This window comes from Mus musculus, chromosome 8 (genome assembly GCF_000001635.26).
Source record: "Mus musculus strain C57BL/6J chromosome 8, GRCm38.p6 C57BL/6J".
Lineage (NCBI taxonomy): Eukaryota > Metazoa > Chordata > Mammalia > Rodentia > Muridae > Mus > Mus musculus.
In genome coordinates, this window is record NC_000074.6 from 83,886,059 (window position 1) to 83,904,221 (window position 18,163).

Here is an 18,163-nt window from a genome sequence, read left to right on the forward strand (position 1 = left end):
GTCTTATTGCCCACATGACGCACCCTAGTACTAGTATACAGGGGTGCTTACAACCTCCAGCATGAATTCTTTGTGAATATCTGGAATATGTAGCCAGGGGGCTGATGGAGAGATGGCTCAGTGGTTGAGAGCACTGGCTGCTCTTCCAGAGGTCCTGAGTTCAATTCCCAGCAACCACATCGTGACTCACAACCATCTATAATGGAATCTGATGCCTTCTTCTGGTGTGACAGTGTATATAAAATAAATAAATAAATAAATAAATAAATAATTCTTTAAAAAAAAAAAAGACTTTGAAGTCAGCCAGCAAGGGCAAAGCTTTGGGGTACTGTAGCACTTGTGCCTGAGCTCTGGTGCTATAGTTGGCGCTCACTGACTGGACGCAGATGTTCTCTGACAAACCCCTTCACTCTAGGTGGGAATGCATCCCACGCAGCACTACTTAAATAGAAAGGTCACCTAGTAGGGCCAGAGATGAGAGTCAGTTGGTAGAATGCTTGCCTCGCATGCACAAGGCTAAGGGTTGGAGACATGATGGTGCCTGCCAGAGATCCCAGCATCAGAAACAGAGGCAGGAGGATCAGAAGTTCAAGGTCATCTTCAACTACATAGTGAGTTGGAAGCCAGTCTGGCGCATGCAAGACCCTGTATCAAAAATAAATAGGTTCCTTCCTACCAAAATAAGGAGGGGCAGGGCAGTGGTGGGGCACACCTTTAACAGGGGCGTAGAAGCAAGCAGAGCTCTCTGAGTTCGAGGCCAGCCTGGTCTAGAAAGTGAGTTTCAGGATAGCCAGGGCTACACAGAGAAGCCCCATCATATATATATATATATATATGTGTGTGTGTGTGTGTGTGTGTGTGTGTGTGTGTGTGCGTGCGTGTGCGTGTGTATAAAACCCACGCACAAAATAAATAAACAAACAAACAAATAAATAAGGAGGGGCGGGTATGTGGTGGGAATATCTGCAATCACTCCAGATGTAGGCTTAGATTTTTTAAAACATACTTTTCTTATGGTTTGTTTGTTTTAAGATTTATTTATTCTATTTTATGTGAGTACATTGTTGGTGTCTTCAGAAACACCAAAAGAGGGCATCCGATCCCAGTACAGATGGTTGTGAACTACCATGTGGTTGCTGGGAATTGAACCTGGGATTTCTGGAAGAGCAGTCAGTAATCCTAACTGATGAGCCATCTCTTGAGCCCCCTTATTTAAGGTTCTTAAACTCTTCAACCGCTCTTCTAACTTACCAACCAGACAAAGTGGAAAAAGAAGGTTAATTGGAAACGGGTGGACCGGACTAGAAGTAGCTTCTTGGGGTGATTCTTCTCTTTGTTGTCAGGATACCAGCAGTCCGGTCCAACAGCAAACACCAAACATGAATCAGTAGTGGCAGCTCAATCCAGCAGAAGCCGCAAGGGTCTGCTACATCCCTGAGTCAGCAGAAGCGACCGGCATCAGCCAGAATACCAGGAGAAGTTCTTTGATGCGTTTCTCTCTATGAAGTGAAGACCAGCGAAGCATTGTACAGTGTATCAATGCAAGAGCGTCTCCCCACAGTTTGTGGGGTTCCATTTATATTCTTTCTAAACATCACAAGCCCTCTCAAGTGTCTGCAGCAAAACATCACACGCCCTCTCAGAAGACAACGTCCAGGAAAACATCACACGATACAAGGGAGTTGCTAAAGAAACCAGAAATTTCCACTTCATCCAGAGGCAGGTGGATCTCTGTGAGTTCAAGACCAGCCTGTTCTACATAGCAAGTTTCAAGCTAGTCAGGGTTACATAGTAAGGCCATGTTTAAAAAGAAAATTAAACACATAAAAACAATGGGGTCAAGCTGGGCATGGTGGCACAGGCCTTTAATCCCAGCACTTGGGAGGCAGAGGCAGGCAGATTTCTGAGTTCGAGGCCAGCCTGGTCTACAGACCGAGTTCCAGGACAGCCAGGGCTACACAGAGAAACCCTATCTTAGAAAAAACAAAAACAAAACAAAAAAAAAACCAAAAACCAATGGGGTCATCAAAATGGCTGAACACTTGCTGCCAATCCTGAGTTCTGAGTTCAAGTTCCTGGAGCACGCCCTTCAGAAGGTGAAGACCCAAGGAGAGAGCCACTGCGCCACTGCCAAGCACTCTTCTCTGACTTCCACGTGGGTGCTGTGCACACTCCTCTCCCCCAGAATGAAAGAAATGTAAGTTTAACTTAAAATAAATAAATGCATAAATAAATGCAAGAAAGGTCAGATGGGATCCCAGTAGGATGTTCTAGAATGTTCTTGGGGGGAGGGGTGACACATCATTGTGCATACACAATCTCACAATCTCTCAGTCATAGACATACACTGAGAGAGAGAGAGAGAGAGAGAGAGAGAGAGAGAGAGAGAGAGAAAGGCCCATATCCCCAATACCTCCATGGAATACTTTCCCTCCCCAGGGCATAAAATGAGCCATGATTAACATACCCCAGTGAGCACACAGCAAAGCCATTTGCTGGCATCTATATTATTTGTCCCCTTGGAGCCTAGAAGAGATGGGAGGAGAGTGGGCCTGCGCAGTGTAAACCACATTTCATCACAGGAGGAACAGATGGAAAAATGTCTCCTCCCCTCCCTCCTGCTTCTCAGGCTCAGAGTGAAGAACGGATGTCAGCCACAGATTCACTCCTAGCCACACAAGGGTAGTGTATCTGAAGAGGTGGCCTGGTGGGACTTGGAGACCCAGTGACCCTGCCACTGCCCATGAGCTGCATGCCCAGGCCTCTAGGACTGCCTGATTTGATGGCTTTCCAGTCTTGTTTTAATATTTCCTTTCCTTTTTTATTTTATTTACACTGGTGTGTGTGTGTGTGTGTGTGTGTGTGTGTATGTGTGTGTTTGTGTATATGTGTGTGTGTGTTTATGTGTGTGTCTGTGTGTTTGTGTGTGTCTGTGTGTTTGTGTGTGTGTTTGTATGTGTGTGTGTGTGTATGGACAGTGGGAGGGAGGGAGTGATGAGGACATTGTTTTTGAGAACACAGAGTGTCATATATTCCAGGCTGGCTTCGAACTCACTCTATCCCTGTGGATGCCCTTCAGCCTCTGGCCTCCTGACACCCTAAAAGCATGGCCAGACATGAGAGGCAAATGTGATCAAAGTATGTGGTTATGAAAATGTCACAATAAGACCCATGACTTTATGAATATAAGATAATAAAAGGATCTGGTCAGGGGTAGCATACTCTTATAATACCAGCACTTGGGAGGTAGAGGCAGGCAAATCCCCGAGTTCAAGACCAGCCTCATCTGTAGAGCAAGTTCCAGGACAGCCAGGGCTACACAGAGAAACCCGGCCTAGAAAAACAAACAAACAAACAAACAAACAAACAAACAAACCAGGAGAATCAAAAGAAGAGCTGCCTCACATGCCTCTGAAGTTTGGTGTTCCTGAAAAGAGAGACTGAGGCAAACTGGAGACAAAAAAAGAAACAAAAAAGTTTCCCTTGGCTCCAGGGAGCACTCCCTCTTACCCAGATCTGTTAGCCCTGGAAAGACAGTGGCTGGGGACCAGAGGCTAGCTCAAACTGCTGACTGGAAGGGAAGACCTGACAGTCAGACCAGCTGTGGCCACCTGCACAACTCAGTGCTGAAGCAGAGAGAAGGCAGGTAAAACTTCAGGGAGCCTGGACTCCTAGGGCAGGCCGATGGCAGCCACTTCTCCCACAAAAGGAAAAACACCACATCTTGACACCTATGGCGGGCTGTCACTGCTGTTGTATGCTCCTGTTGCTATAAGAAAATGCCCAAGCTTGGTAATTTATGTACTGTAGAAATGTACTGTTTAGTCAAGCAGTAAAGGTTTGTGTTACCTGATGTCCTAGAATTCAGGAGGCTGAGGCAGGAGAATTGCCATTAATTTGAGTCCAGCCTGGGTTCTGTAGTTCCAGGCCAGACTGCTGCAGAATGAGACAGTAGCATCTAAAGAAACAAAGAAAACAAAACTATACTCACTGTTGAGCACTCCAGGCCCCACAGGTAGCACCAAACCCAGGGTCACACAGATGGCCTGCTGAAATTCAGTGGCTCACAAAACAAAAGTCATGAATCTCTCAAAGAGATGTGTACGGAGAGAGGGGAGCGGGGATGTAATATTCACACACATGAAAGACAAAATAAATAAGCAAAATAATAGCAAGGCAAGTCAAGGACTAGGCTGGGCTAGCCTGGGGTCAGTATTTGGGGACTTACCTATGCAAAGCCTTGGTTGCAGCCCTAGTACCAAAGAGAAAACAGAAGTGCAGCTCAGTACATTCAAGAGTTGTGTGACTATTGTCTCCATTCTAGAACACTCTCTTTACCTCAAATCAGTCATTTCTTCCCTTCTTTTGCTCCAGTCCCTTGCAGCCTCTGGTCTACTCTCTTGTCCCTCTGAGGTCCATCTGCTCTAAACACTTCACACAGAGACCCAAACACCCAGCGGCGTGGGGTCTGGCTTCTCTCACTTCTAGCATTTTGAGGAGTGACTCTGTGGCAGGTTGACTCTTGTGATCCGAGTCACATGCATCTTGCTTTTGTATTTCTGATGCTGGGGATGGAACCCAAGGCCACATGACGTCAGGCAAGTGCACTGATTGCCCAGAACAGAGGAACCCTGGCTCTGGGCCCCCTTTCCTAGCTGTGGACTCTAGAGCGAAGGACCTTAGGCAAGTACCCTCCCGCTGGATGGCACCTGAAGCAGCCCTCAGGAGGTCTCTGGACAAGGCCTGAGCCATGCCCCCAGTCCCTCAGTGGTAGATTCTGGTTATGAGCAAGAAGAAGTCTGTAAGTTTCCTGTGTGAGTTTATTTATGTTGGGGGACCAGAAGTATATATTATATATTGTCCCCAATTACTGTCCACTTATCATTTAATTTAGAATGTCATTACATTTTTCAGGTATGTGTCTCTGCACGCATACATGCATGCACGCACACACGTGCACATATATATACGACCTGTGAAAGACAGAGGACAACTTTCCGGAGTAGACTCTCTCCTTCTGCTATGTGGGGTCTGGGTATGGAACCCAGGTCTCTCTTCAGGCTTAGCAGCAAGAGCTTTTACTGCTGAGCTATCTTGCCAACCCTCCACCTTAAGTTTTGAGACAGAGACTCTGCAAATGTACATCTGAGTCAGCGCAACAACTAGGCGAGGCTGGCTAGCCAGTCAATCCCAGGGAGACTGCTGTAGCTCTCCAGGGCAGCGATTACAGGCAGACACTGCTGGCTAGCTTCTCACAGGTGTGAGGTATTGAACTCAGGCCCTTACAACCATGGGGCAAATACTTTAACAACTAAACTATGACTTCAGTCCCTCTAATTTTTTTAACCCGTATTCTACACAAATCACCACAAGATAGGGACTGTTCAAAATCCCAGAAGTCTGTGTTGTAGTGAATAGTCTATAAAGAGTCTCACTTGCCCAAATCTCTCCTCTGAGAGTATTTTTGCCTCCACCCCTAAAAGATCTTTGTCATAACTAGGATTATGCTCCTGGCATTTAGCAGGTGGCAAGGAAGGGTGCTGCTCCTGCCCCACAATGCACTGGGCAAGTCTCTCTCTAGACTTATCAGCTACAAACACCCACAATGCTGTGTTTATGGAACCCTGAGGACAGCACCATGTCTGGGTTGCTTCTGTCCTTAATGCTCTCAAACCTCTGTCTTCAGCTCACTGCCTTCACTCCAGACTTCACCATGGCCATCAGGGTGACTCAGAAATTCTACAAGATGTTCACCTCCAGTCCCCGGGCCTTCAGCAGCCGCTCATTCATGAGTGGACCCGGTGCCCACATCAGCTCTTCCAGCTTTTCCCAGGTGGGCAGCAGCAGCAGCTTCCGGGGAAGCCTGGCTACCAGCGCTGATCTGGGTGGCTTTGGCGGGGCTGCCGTCGACACATCACAGTGGTCATGGTGAACCAGAGCCTGCTGAGCCCCTTGAAGCTGGAGGTGGACCCCAACACCCAGGCTGTGTGCACTCAGGAGAAGGAGCAGATTAAATCCCTGAACAAGTTCACCTCCTTCACTGACAACTTACACTTCCTGGAGCAGCCGAACAAGATGCTGGAGACCAAATGGAGCCAGTTGCAGCAGCAGCAGACATTGAGGAGCAACATGGACAACATGTTTGAGAGCTGTAGCAACAACCTCCACCGGCAGCTGGAAGCCCTGGGCCAGGAGAAAGCTGGGGGCGGACCTTGGCAACATGCACAGCCTGGTGGAGGACTTCGAAATGTCCCAGGGAAGGAGGCACACAATGTGTCCCCACTGTTAATTAGTCCAGTGGTGGAGCTGTTTGTTTCATGACAGCAATTTTGCTCAGTAGATCTGAGGCTGGGGGATTTTTATTTTACAAACTACAGATCAGATCTGGAGTGCTCCCACCAAGGACCCGTGTGTTAAAAGCTTGGTTCTCACCTTGGCGCTTTCCTTAGTCTGTCATTACTATGACCAAAGTCCTGAGAGAACAACGTTAGGGTCGGAAGATCTATTTGGCTCATGGTTTCGTGAGACTCCCTCCGTGTTTACTAAGCTGTGTGCTCCCAAGCAGGATGCCTCAGCATGAGAGACTGAGGCGGAAGACTGAGACAGAAGTGCTCGCAGCAGAGCAAACAGGAAGCAGGGAAAAACTAGGTCTGGGGAAAGACAAGTAGTTGGTGATCTCACTTTTCAAGCTAAGCCTCACCTCCCAAAGTTGCCAGAACCTTCCAACATAGTGCCACCAGGTGGACAAGGCATGAGCACCGGAGGTGTGTGCACAGTCAGAGTCTCATAGAGCTACAAGATGGCAGAACCCTTGAAAACGGAGGGCTATGGGGTGGGGGAAGCCCGTTCAGTGTGTTCTCACTTCTCAGCCCTGGCACGGTTGGCTTTACACAGGCACACGTCTCCCTGCCTCTCCACAAGCCCAAAAAAACAGAACCCAAGGTCTCTCTATAAATCAGACATGGGCTTTGGTAAGGAAAGGAGAACCCACACAGCCACGCTGGGTTCTGGCTTCTGCAGGATCTACTGTTTCAACAGAGCAGCTCCCGTTGGGGTTGTAGAAACTGAGCTTCAGTGAGAGGGAGAGAGGCGTGACTGCAGTTCTCTGAGCTGTTGCCCTCTGTCCCCACTGGCTCCCTCCTACCCCACTGCCTGTCTTCAGCCCTGGGTCGGTACTGGCTTTGTCACTTCAGCAGGCCTACTTGAGATTAGGAACTGCCCATACCTCCCCCCACCCCCAGCTACTGCCCCACCTCCCTGGAAACCACTCTTGTCTTTTCTGTCCTTTCCCAATCTCTCTCTATCCTCAGATCTCTCTTTCTCACACACAGGACCCCTTCAGTCCCATCTGGCCCTTCCACAGGGCCTCAGACCCCACCACTCCCTGCTGCCTACTTCCATCTTCAGTCTGCCAGCCTCCCCATCATTCACACTGCTGAGGCAGCCTCTGCTTGAGGAGGCCCCAGTGTCCTCTCCAAGGCTCTCCCTGACCTTCACCTTCCACCTTTGCCTTGGCTCCCTGGGGTTCTCTAACGTTTCCTACCATCCAATGAATGCTCACTAGCTCCAGCTCGAGCTTTCTCTCGCCCTTCTCCCTCCCTCCCCCACTTCCTTCCTATCAGCTTCCCTGGTGATGCTCACCATCTTACAGACCAGTCCTACACCCCAGTCAACTCAGCTTGCTCCAGGCATCAGCCAAACCATCACCAGTAAGCATTCAGGATCTCTTAAGGACCCTTCTTCCTTTTTATCTACTCATCTATCTCTTGATCTCACTCATAAGTATGTCTGGGGTGGCATCTTCCAAACTCCTTTCTACTCCTATACCACTGCTCCCTCCTGCCAGTCTCTACAACACTGCCAGTCCTGTCTCACCTCCTCCCCACCCCTGTCCCCACACACTTTTTTCTTCCCCCAGTCCCCATCTCAGGCACTCTCTGCATTCTCCTTCCCTCCAGCCCATCAGACCTCAGCTTTCCCCTTCTCCAGGCTGGGGAGGTAGCTGTGCCTCCTGCACACCTGGGGAGAAGGGACGAGCTGGCTCACCTGCAGTCACAGAACAGTAGGACAGCGGCCCCTAGTGGCTGGGGAAAGAACCACGGTTTATTTTAACGGGACCGACTGGGTTCCTGGTAGCACATCAGCCCCAAAGACATATCTTTGGCCCAAAGTTTTGGAGGTTCCCTCCATAATCATATAGCCTGCAGAAAGGCAACATATCTTTCTTGGTAGTAGATGTGAAGAACACACCATTCAGTTCCTAAACAGGAAGTAAAAGGGGGAGATGGGAAGGGAGGAGACCCTCACAGTTTTCTTCAGTCACCCTCAGTGTGGTGGTTTGAATGAGAATAGCCCCCAGAAGCTCATATGTTTGAACACTTGGTCTTGAACACTTAGTGGAACTGTTTGGGAAGGGTTAGAAGGCGTGGTCTTGTTGGAGGGGGTGTGTCATGAGGGTGGGCTTTGGGGTTTAAAATCTACACCATTCCCAGTTAGCTGGCTCTGCCTTGAGCCTGTGTCATAGATGTGAGTTCTCAGCTACTGCTCCAGCACCTTGCTTGCCCAATGGCTGCCATGTTCCCCACCATGGTGGTCATGGGTTCTGACCCTCTGAAACTGTAAACCCCAAATAAACTCCTTCTTTTCTAAGTGCCTTAGCCATGATGTTGTATTACAGCAACAGAAAATAACTAAGGCACTTTGTGATTCAAAGACCTCTATAAAGCTCCAACTCCCAAAGGTGTATGTACTGACTCCCAACAGTGCCAAGCTGGGACCAAGCTTTCAACACGAGTGCCGGCAGCAGAGGACATGCACGACAGACAAGAACACTCTAAGGTGGGCAGTACTGTGGAGAGGAATGCGAAGGTCGGGGTGCTAGGCACGTGGAGGTGCAAGGGTTAAGGAGTGTCTCTACAGCATACTCTAAACCCAGCCACTCTTCCTTCCCTTGTGTCCTATGCCTTCACTCACCAACCTCTCGTCTGATGGTCAGCTTCCGACTCCCCAGCTCTCTCAAGTCACCCCTATAACTTTTTAAATATATATTTAGTGTGTGTGTGCACACTGCATGTGTGCATGAGTGTGGGTATAGCTCAGAGGACAACGTGTGAGAGTCAGTTCTCTCTTTCTGCTATGTGAGTTCCAGGAATCGAACTCAGATCATCATGTTTGGTAGCAAATGCCTTTACTTGCTGAGCCATTTTGCTGTTCCACGCACATTATTTTTAAAAACCGAGGCTAAAATATTATTATGTAAAAGTAAGTGCTCAACACTCCAGGACGGACAGCCCAGGGCACGTGTCTAGGTCCACGACATGTCTACCAGTCTCACACCCCCGCCATAGGAAACCCTATTATCCACCACTGCCCTCTCTCTCCCAGTCTCGGACCACCATTTCCTGTCTCTATTCTTTTGATATTTCACACCAACGGAGTCATATACTATCATACTACATGACTTCAAACTCAGGGCACTTCTACCTCAGCCTCCAGAACGCTGAGATTACAGAATGTGCCTCCTTGTCCAGTTTTGACTCCAGTTCTGTAATTGCTCTGTGAGATCTGGAACCTCGACTGTCCTTCTGTGAGATGGAGAAGGGGGTCTTCTCACACCTGGGCCATGCCCCCAGGGCTGACTTGCTTTAGTGCTTGCTAGTTGGTGGGTCAAATGTAAATATTACAGCTAACCTCCAAATATCCCCACTCCTTCTGATGCTCAGCTACCCTGCATCTGTCCTCACTCCACTTCCTTGCTGTGCTGGGGATTGGAACATGGCCTTCGATAGACCCTGGCAAGAGCCCTACCAGCTCCTCCCAAGAGCAGATTCTGAGCCAGCGCTCTAAGATTGACTGACATTCCTCAATCCTCACGGAGGGATCTTAGGCAGGTGCCCTACTGCAGAAGCACATCTTAGCCCCTCACATCTTCCTCCCCATCTCCATTGCTATCCTCCACCAGCACACTATCCGTTATCAGCAGTCTCTGGCATTTGCTCTCTACCCCACACTCTCCCCCTAGTGGCCATTAGGACCTGTGCACACTTGAGTTCCTTCTCGCCCTTCCTTCCCATAGTTTCTGTCTCATGGCCCACTAAGCCAACGTACTCAGTACCTCCTCCCTCTCATCTGAAGGGGCCTTCACTGATCTGCTCAATGCTCCTGCCTCTGGACCCTGGAAAAGGCTGTTCAATCTGCCTGGCAGGACCTTCCTCATATTCCCTCCCCAACCCTGAGGCTCCTCCCTTTTCTCAGCTCTTTATTCAAACCCCATCTTCCTGGAGAGACCTCCAGGGACCTCCCCCAACTAAAGAGCGTAGCGCTGAAGCTATGAGAGTCTACCGTGAATGCAGTCTTCTGTCCCACTCCTACATTGCAAAGCCTGCCACCATTTCTGGGTTCATTTTATTTCCTTTCCTTGGTGACACTTGTGTCTTGGTGGCATCGTTTATGCATTTGCAGGACCTTGTAGTATTTGTTTGTTTCACCAATTAGAATGTCAGTCCCAGAGGAGATAATTTGTTCACTGCCATCGAACTGAGTTTTGGAGTTAAAGGTATGCTCACGATGTCCAGCGCTCAGTGAGGCCTTTATCTCACTGTTCACTTGAGTGGGTTCTGAGTGTGGTACTGGAAGGAGCTCAGAAATTGCTCAAGGGATCCAGTACAGGAAGCCCCCAGGGACCGCAAGAGTGCACAAACCCCAATCATCCAGCTCCCTCGACAGGTCACATCGATCTTGCAGGTGCAGCAGGCATCTCCTGGAAGGAGTTGGGCTGAGACAAATTTGGAACCCTAGAAACAAGGGTTTACTGAGCCAGAGACCGTAGGCCCCACACACTGAGAGCCCAGAAGGGTACCATTATGTCTTGGAATGAGGTGTCCAACATGCTAGATGCTCAGGCTATGGGATCACAATGATGCAGAACATTGGGTATCTTCATGCCCAGACACTCTGCACATCGGTGTCCTCAAGTACACGGTGCTCAAAAGATGGGGTGTCGTGCCTATAGACTTAGGGTAACCCAAGACGCAGGACAGCCTGTGCATAAGGATCTAATGGGACCAGGTGTACAGAATGTAATGCCAAGGAACGACGTGGTCACTCTGCATAAGGTCCCAACGTGAAAGGCAGGATGCTAGAGTGAACTGCACCCTATCCAGGCCTCGGGTACCTCTAAGGAGTAGAGGGTTAGAGGTACCCGCAGCGGGCGAGTCTGCGCGCGCGCGTGCACGCTTTGGTTCCCGGAGCCCGGCTGCCGGCGCAGCCTCCACTGCGACTGCGCAGGCAGAGTCCGGGGTGTGCGGGTGACTCTTCGTGTTCACAACCTCCCTGCATCCTTTGCCTTCTGAGCCCTCTGCCCAAGAACCCAAGAGCCACGGTTAGGATGGAGGCTGGCAAGCCAATTCGGCCGCCACCAGGGGCGCACCACCGGCCACCAGAATTGGGGGAGAGAAGGGTTTTGGAAAGCGGGAGGGGGAGGGGACATCCTGCTAGGATTTTTCCAAACTGAGCCTTGGTCCTTAAAAAATATATATATCACGACTTTTCTTCATAATGGAGCGTGCTAGTTCAAACTATCTCCTGGATTGCTTTTGCAGAAGAGATGGGTGGGCTGCTGGAGAAAGGAAGCTAGTAGCTAAAGGACTCCTCCCTCTCCATTTGGGCTGGAGATAGAATCCAGGCCCTTACACATGCTGGGCAACCACAGCTAGGCCACTGAACACCTCAGCCTCAGTAAAACACACACACACACACACACACACACACACACACACACACACACACCACTTGCTAGGGGAGTAGAGCTTTCTAGAGATCCGTTGATATGTCAAAGTAGGAAACGCACAGAGAGACGGGACCCTCCTCTCTATCAGTCAGTCACAAAAAGGATAGGATCTTTCCTGCACTCGAGGTGTAGTGTATCTTTGGTTCCCTGGATTCAGTCCCCTGGTCACTTAGGTTCATAGCTGACACTCTTCAAACATGGAGTCTTCCCTGGGTGGGGGTAGCACCTCACATAAGTACTCCTCCCTGAAGTTTGGTTTTGAAGAACCAAGGACCCTTAATCCTGGAAGAGAAGTGTGTCTTTTAAAGAAGTAGGAATGAAATTTTTGGTAGTGGCCCCTTTTCCCTGTCCACGCAACGGTGCCTCCCCGCCCAATCTCCCACCAGGAGGAGCTACATAGAAGGGTTTTTTGGGAACAGGTTAATGGCCTATACATTAAGGCTTTTGTGGATAATCTTTGTTCCTATTCAAGACCCACCCAAGTTCTTCCACTCTCAAACCTTTTCCTGACTTTAACCCACTCAGCAGGCAGAACAGCACCTTCCATGCACACTGAGATGGACTTTTAACCCACCCCATCCCCCACCCCACCCCACACCTCCTGCTCTAACCTCAGCACATCACATTCTCTGAAAAATCCACATCAGGGTTTATCTGCACTCCTAAGGCAGTGCTAACATTCAGCTGGACGTTGAACTTGAATAAGCTGCCGGATTCGGTATTTAGGCTGCTTTTGGGTGGATTCCCTTCCCCAAGGATCCAAGCCCAGTTTTTGCTTCTCCTCAGCCATCAATCTTAAGAGTTGCACCCATCCTTCGTAAAACGGATTCTCAGCGCGGCAGCTTCCAAGCTCTGTTCTTACCTCTCTGGATTCCGCTCCCCTGAACCCACACCCCAACCCCCGCACTGAGTTGTCTATATTGCTTAAGTGCCTGGTTTTGGCCCCGGGTTCAGCTTTATAGCCTCCCCCCACCAAAAAAAAAAAAAAAAACCAAAAAAACAAATAAACTATAAGTCTAGGCAGTGGTAGCTTTGGCTCCAGATATTTGGGCCAGGTCGACCCCCTTTCCCATCTAGAGAAGCAATCCTAGGCTTCATCTGTAGCTGGGGGGCTGAACCCAGCCTCTGGCTTCACTCACTAAGTCCAAAGCCTAGGAATCTAAGTCCGATCCGCTGCCCTACTTCTCCGAGTCCATCACCTGCAGTGTAGTTCTTACGTTGTGGAAATCTGCACCGGGCTTTTGCTCTCGCCATCAACCTAAAATTCAATTTTTTTTTTCTTCCCTACCCACCCCCTCCAAAACCAGACGCTTGAGGCGTTTATAGATACTAACCTCTCCTCCGCTCCTGCAGCCTGGTCAGCTCCAGGACCCTGTCCGGTTGCCAAGGCTCTCTCTTCTGTTTGGGGGAGGGGGGCTGTTCTCATCCCATCCTACCTACGCTCCAGTCCTGGCTTTGCGTCCCTCCCTCGTTTTTTTTTTTAATTAATTTATTTATTTATTTTTTTATTGTAGGTCTGGTCTCCCAGGGTAGCGGGATCCACACCACATCCCCTTCCTGTCGCATCACCCAGGATCCAGATACTGCTTTTACCTGCCGGCTCTGTTGCAGCCAGCGCGCGGGATCCTTCCATACCTCAGTCCAGCCCTCATTTTGTCCCTCCCCACCCCACGTCGCTGTTAGGAAGATGGGGGACAGCCTACGCTCTTGTCAGTCACTAAGCAGCACTCCCTCCGGCCCTCCTGCAATCCCGGGTGGGAGACGCTCTGGTCCAGGTCTTTTTTGTTGCCACCGCACAGGCCTGACGCATTACTCCATCTCCCTTGGAAGAATCCGGACCGAAATTTGCGTGCCTCGAGTGCATCTGGCCCTGTCGCAGCTACCTCCCCTCCCACTCCTACCCCCCCACACCGCGCCCCTCCCGTCCCTACCCTCTCTGCCAAATCCGGACCAGGTTTTGCGCAGTCCTTGCACAGCTCTCCATTTACCCCTCACCGGCTAGGCGCCTTTCTGCACAGCACGGCTGCAGAGTCCGTTCCGTTTTTTCTTGCCGCCCGTCGCACCCCACCCCCCCCCAGCCCAACTAGGGGGATCTAGCGCGTCGCCTCCCTCTGCCCACTTTTCCTTGGGGGAGGCGAGTGGAACTCCAGGCCAGGTTTCCGGGCCCTTCCTCGGGGCGCACGGGAGGGCTGCGGAGACTAGTCCCCGGCGGGTAGTCCAGGCCAGGTTTTGCGCTTGTCCGCCGCCCCCCTCCCGGAGCCGGCGGGCCCGGCAGCGCCGAGAGCAGGCGGCTTGTCATTGCTGGTGCCCCGCGCCCGCTCGCTCCGCGAGTCCTGCGGTGCCCACGGGCCCAGCCCCGCGCCCCCTGCTCCGGCCACCCCGGGGGCGCAACGCCGCCGCGCCTGCTTCCAGCTGTGTAGCTCCGGCCCCCTGCGGGCAGCGCGAGCGGTCGGCGCGGGAGCAGTCGGCGCTGCGACGCCCCCGCCCCGCCGTCTGCCGGAGACGCCCCGGCGGATGGGGCCGCGCGGGCCCAGGAGCGGCGCCGCCGGGCGGCGGGGGCCTGCGCGGCCGCCCGGGCAGCCGCGTTAACCCTTCGCCCGCTGCCGTCCGGGGGCGCTGGGAAGTCGCCTGGGCACACACGTGCCGCCTCCGTCGGGGCCGCGGAGCTGCGGGGGAGATGCGGGCAGCCGGCGCCGCCTCGGGGGGCTCCGCCTCGCCCCAGCCCCCCGAGCTCTGACGCCGCCCCCGCCCCTCCGCCTCCACGCCTCGCTCCCCGGGAGGGGCGCAGACCCGCGCGCCCGGGGCCGGGGCCGCCTCCGGAGCGCCGCGATCCGCCTTTTCTTTCCTTTTTTTTTTTTTTTTTATACTCCCCCCCCCCACCCCTTCCCTTTTAAATTTTGGTCGGTGGCGGCGGTGCTGGGCCGGAGGAAAGAAGGGACACGGAGTCCTCCCTCGCTCAGCCACCCCCTCCCCGCTTCCCCCTGGGCCGGGCTCCGGGAGATGTGCCGGGCGGGGGGCCCGGCTTCGCGGAGCCGCCGGAGGAGCGCGCACGGCCGACCCCGAAGCGCCGCTGGACAGGTGAGTGTGCGGGAGCCTCAGGCCACGCCGCACCTGGGCCAGGTGTGCGCGGCGGGAGGGGCGGGGAGCACCCTACCCCCGCCCGCCGGGGGCTTGGTGAGGGTGCGGATGGGCGGCCGCAGGGTGCCCTGCAGGGGGAGGGGACCGCTAGTGTGCCCGCGCGTGGCTGCGTGTGCCCGCGCGCGCGCCGGCCTTTGTGGGGAAGCGGCGCGGCGGTGCCTGCGTGTCCCCGGTGCGTGTGCGCGCGGGTGCTTGGCGCCCTGTTTGTGTAGGTGTCTGGGTGTGAGTGGAGAGGGTGCGTGTGCGCGCAGCGCGCGGGCCCGGGCTCCCCAGAGAAGCCATGTCGGGGGGCTGGCACCGCAGGATGCTGGGCCAGCCCCCCCCCCCCCCCGACATGGCTTGTTTTTCTCTGGGAGGCAGTGGCGCTAATGGTGGTTGGGGGTGGTATGGGGAGAGGTATGTCTGGGTGTCGAGTGAGTTTCAGCCCGGAGGGGTGCTTTGGGCAACCCTGGTGCAGTTGTGAGACATCTTCTGTTAGTGGTACCCTGTTAAGCACGGATGGAGGCTGTCAGGTTGGATCTACCGGAACGAGCTTTCTCTCCTCTTCCAGGTGTTCCTGAAATAGAGCTGTGTGGCTCAGTTGTCATCGTCCCGTTTGAGGGTCCTGGGATGAAAGTCCAGTTCGTGTGTGTGTGTGTGTGTGTGTGTGTGTGTGTGTGTGTGTGTGTGTGTGTGTGTGTGGTGGGAGGGTAGTGTGTACTTATGCAGTGGCCAGAAAATGTCCTCAAATGGCATCACTTCAGTGCACCCCAGGCACCTATGTGAAGATGGCACCCCGCCGGCAAACAGCCCCTAAGCTCACCCATCCCAATCTGTACACTTCTCGGCTAGGTTAGCTTCCAGCCCTATCCTCGCCCAGCATCTTATTACTGTACCTTCCTCATCTCCCCACCCCGCCTTCTCCTCAGCTTTGGCATCTTTGTGGATGTCCCTCCTGTCCCAATGTGAACCAGAGAGCCCCCTTCTTTCCCAGCCTCTCTGGGACCCAGAGCCGGATCTGTCTTCCCATATCCAAACATGTGGTGCGTTTGGGGGAGTTGGGGGAGGGGTTCAAGATGGCCGCCAAGATGGCTGGCAGCCTCTTTATCTCTGTCTGTCTCCCCCTCTCTCTGCTTACCCTCATGCCTCCAGTGGAGTAGGGAGGGTCAACGTGGGGAGAGAGTTGGACAGTGTAGGGACAGGTGTGGAGGACACCTGAGGGTGGATGTCTGTTCTGGGCCTGTTGACCTCCAGTGCTGCTGAGAGAGAGGCCATTGGTACCTGCTTCTCTTTCCTGCACCCCAAGGGCAGGCGTGAGTCTTTAATCCGACCCCAGACCCAACTCTATCTGGCCCACAGCCTGATGGCTACCCCTGCTCTCCCCCCTCCCTAGACCCTGGCAATACCCCATCAATCATGGAATGTCAGAGTGTTCCTTTGAGGGTCCCCACAAGCATCTCTGGCATCCTCTTCTTCATCTGCCCAGTTAGGAACTGGGGACCTTGGTGTGTGTGTTGGGGGACGCCTGCTAAGACAGGTCCTAGCTTTGGGGACAGGTGACTTCCTTCCTCCCCACACCCTGCCCACTAATGCCAAATTTATTACTTAAAAGTAGGATGAAAACAGGGAGAATAAGAGACGGAATACAACCTTCATTATCATATCGAGAAAATTATCTGTGATTTTCCTAACTAGCAATTTGCCTGCCATGCCGTTCAGATATGACTTGCCCATTAATTACAGAGATGAAAAATCATCTGGAAGGCGGAAAAGAACTAATTCCGTGGCTGGCGGCATGGCACCTTTGCACTGAGCCACAGCCGTGCATGTGGATATGTGGGTACCAGCCCTCCCGCTGGCTTCCCAGCATCTCCCCCCCCCCCCCCCCCGCTGGCTTGGGCCGCCCTGTTGCTTTTTTCCGTCTGATGTGCTTGCTTACTCCCAGTCATGGGGACGGGTGTACCCCACTATCTCCTGTGCTGTTGGACATCCTTGGACGTGGAGACAGTCCCCGGAGTTGTGGGAGTGTAAGGAGCTGGGGACTAGTGCACCTGGGCCACCGAGCCAGGGGGGAGGAGGTGGAAGGCCAGAGATGCGGAGCCAGGCTTCTATTCCCAGCCTGCCCTGGGGAACCCCCTTCTCCTAGGGGGCGCTCTGGAAGCCCCACGAGGGGGGAGGAGCCTGTGAGCGCCTGGCCCTGCTAGAGGAGTCTGTTTGCATCAAGCCCTCTCTGATCTCCATCTGCACATGGGACTCTGCTGCCTGCTGTCTTTCTTGTCTGTGTTGACTATTCCACCAGGCTGACAAGAGACCCTCTGGTGCTTCGGCCTCAACATGGGCATCTAGCAGAGGGGAAGGAAGAGGGTCAGGTGGGCCCCAAAACCTCTAAAGCATACACCCCTGAAAGAAGAGTAGTGGGAACGGGAGCCACCTCCCACTCCCACCACAGACAGGAGCTTCTGGTCTGTGTCCCCGCCCTCTGCTGGTTCCTCAGCCAGACCTGGCCAAGGACACTGAAAGCTCTAGTTTCTGTGTGGGCTTCTCCCAGGGATCAGATTTCTAGTCGCCAGACACTTCCCCTCCTCCAGCCCCTCTGTGAGGACACTGGAGGAGGAGCTGCTCGAGGTAGGGGTTCCCCTGTGAGCTGGAGATGCCCAGCAAGACTTGCGAGCCTCTCTGCCTGTGATAGAACCAGATGTCTGCTACTAAGGACAGAAAGTGGGGTCCTGGGGTGGGGGTGGGGCTCTCTCTCCACTGTCAGGGAAGACCTGGTGTCTCCAAACCGAGCCGGTTTCCACTTCTTAAGTCTGTGTGCCTCTTTAGCACACTCTCTGGTTCTGGCCTAGGGTAGTGACTACCATGGTTCCCATGTGCTACTTGTCCCTGCGCTCAGAGAGGGTCCAGACTGCATCCCTCCCTCCATGCCAAGGGGGTGACTCTTCGGTAGCTGTCTGTATGCACACTGACCGGAGGACTTTACCTTGCCCAAACCTACTAGTGTGAGCTTGCTGTGTGTCCCTGAAGGGCTGGTGCCCCTCTGTGAGCAAACTGCAAACACTTCCAAGTGCTTTTTCTGTCAGGTTCCAGGCTTGAGGTGCCACTGGGACAGTGACTACTTCTAGTCCCTAGGCTCATATCCTGACGAGGGAGGGAGAGAGTGTGTGTGTGTGTGTGTTTCTTCTAGGGAGCGCAGCCCTAGACTGAATAGCCCCTCAGCCCCTTGAGTTCCAGTTTTAGGGGATAGAGTGTGCCGTCACG

At 52.9% G+C, this 18,163-nt stretch overlaps 1 protein-coding gene, 1 long non-coding RNA gene and 1 pseudogene across 12 annotated transcripts in view; 2 read left to right on the top strand and 1 right to left on the bottom strand.

Moving 5' to 3' along the window:
* Positions 1–1,017: 1,017 nt before the first annotated feature.
* Gm26721 (predicted gene, 26721) lies at positions 1,018–13,669 on the bottom strand. The gene is made up of 4 exons (NR_166528.1): positions 13,123–13,669; positions 4,229–4,252; positions 3,850–3,958; positions 1,018–2,174 (listed from the first exon to the last, which is right to left on the bottom strand). It is a non-coding gene; the product is annotated as a predicted gene, 26721 (long non-coding RNA).
* Gm5355 (predicted gene 5355) lies at positions 5,714–6,247 on the top strand (annotated as a pseudogene).
* Positions 13,670–14,039: 370 nt separating the features above from the next.
* Positions 14,040–18,163, top strand: part of Adgrl1 (adhesion G protein-coupled receptor L1) — a 41,857-nt gene continuing 37,733 nt past the window's right edge. For 6 of the 11 annotated variants that reach the window (XM_030243629.1, XM_030243624.1, XM_030243625.1 and 3 more), the window contains exon 1: positions 14,778–14,866. The gene's annotated coding sequence lies outside the window, so the exon portion shown is untranslated. Of the gene's footprint in view, positions 14,867–18,163 lie in introns of all 11 variants that reach the window. The other 5 variants (XM_006531122.3, XM_030243632.1, NM_181039.2 and 2 more) reach the window with 4 other exon arrangements.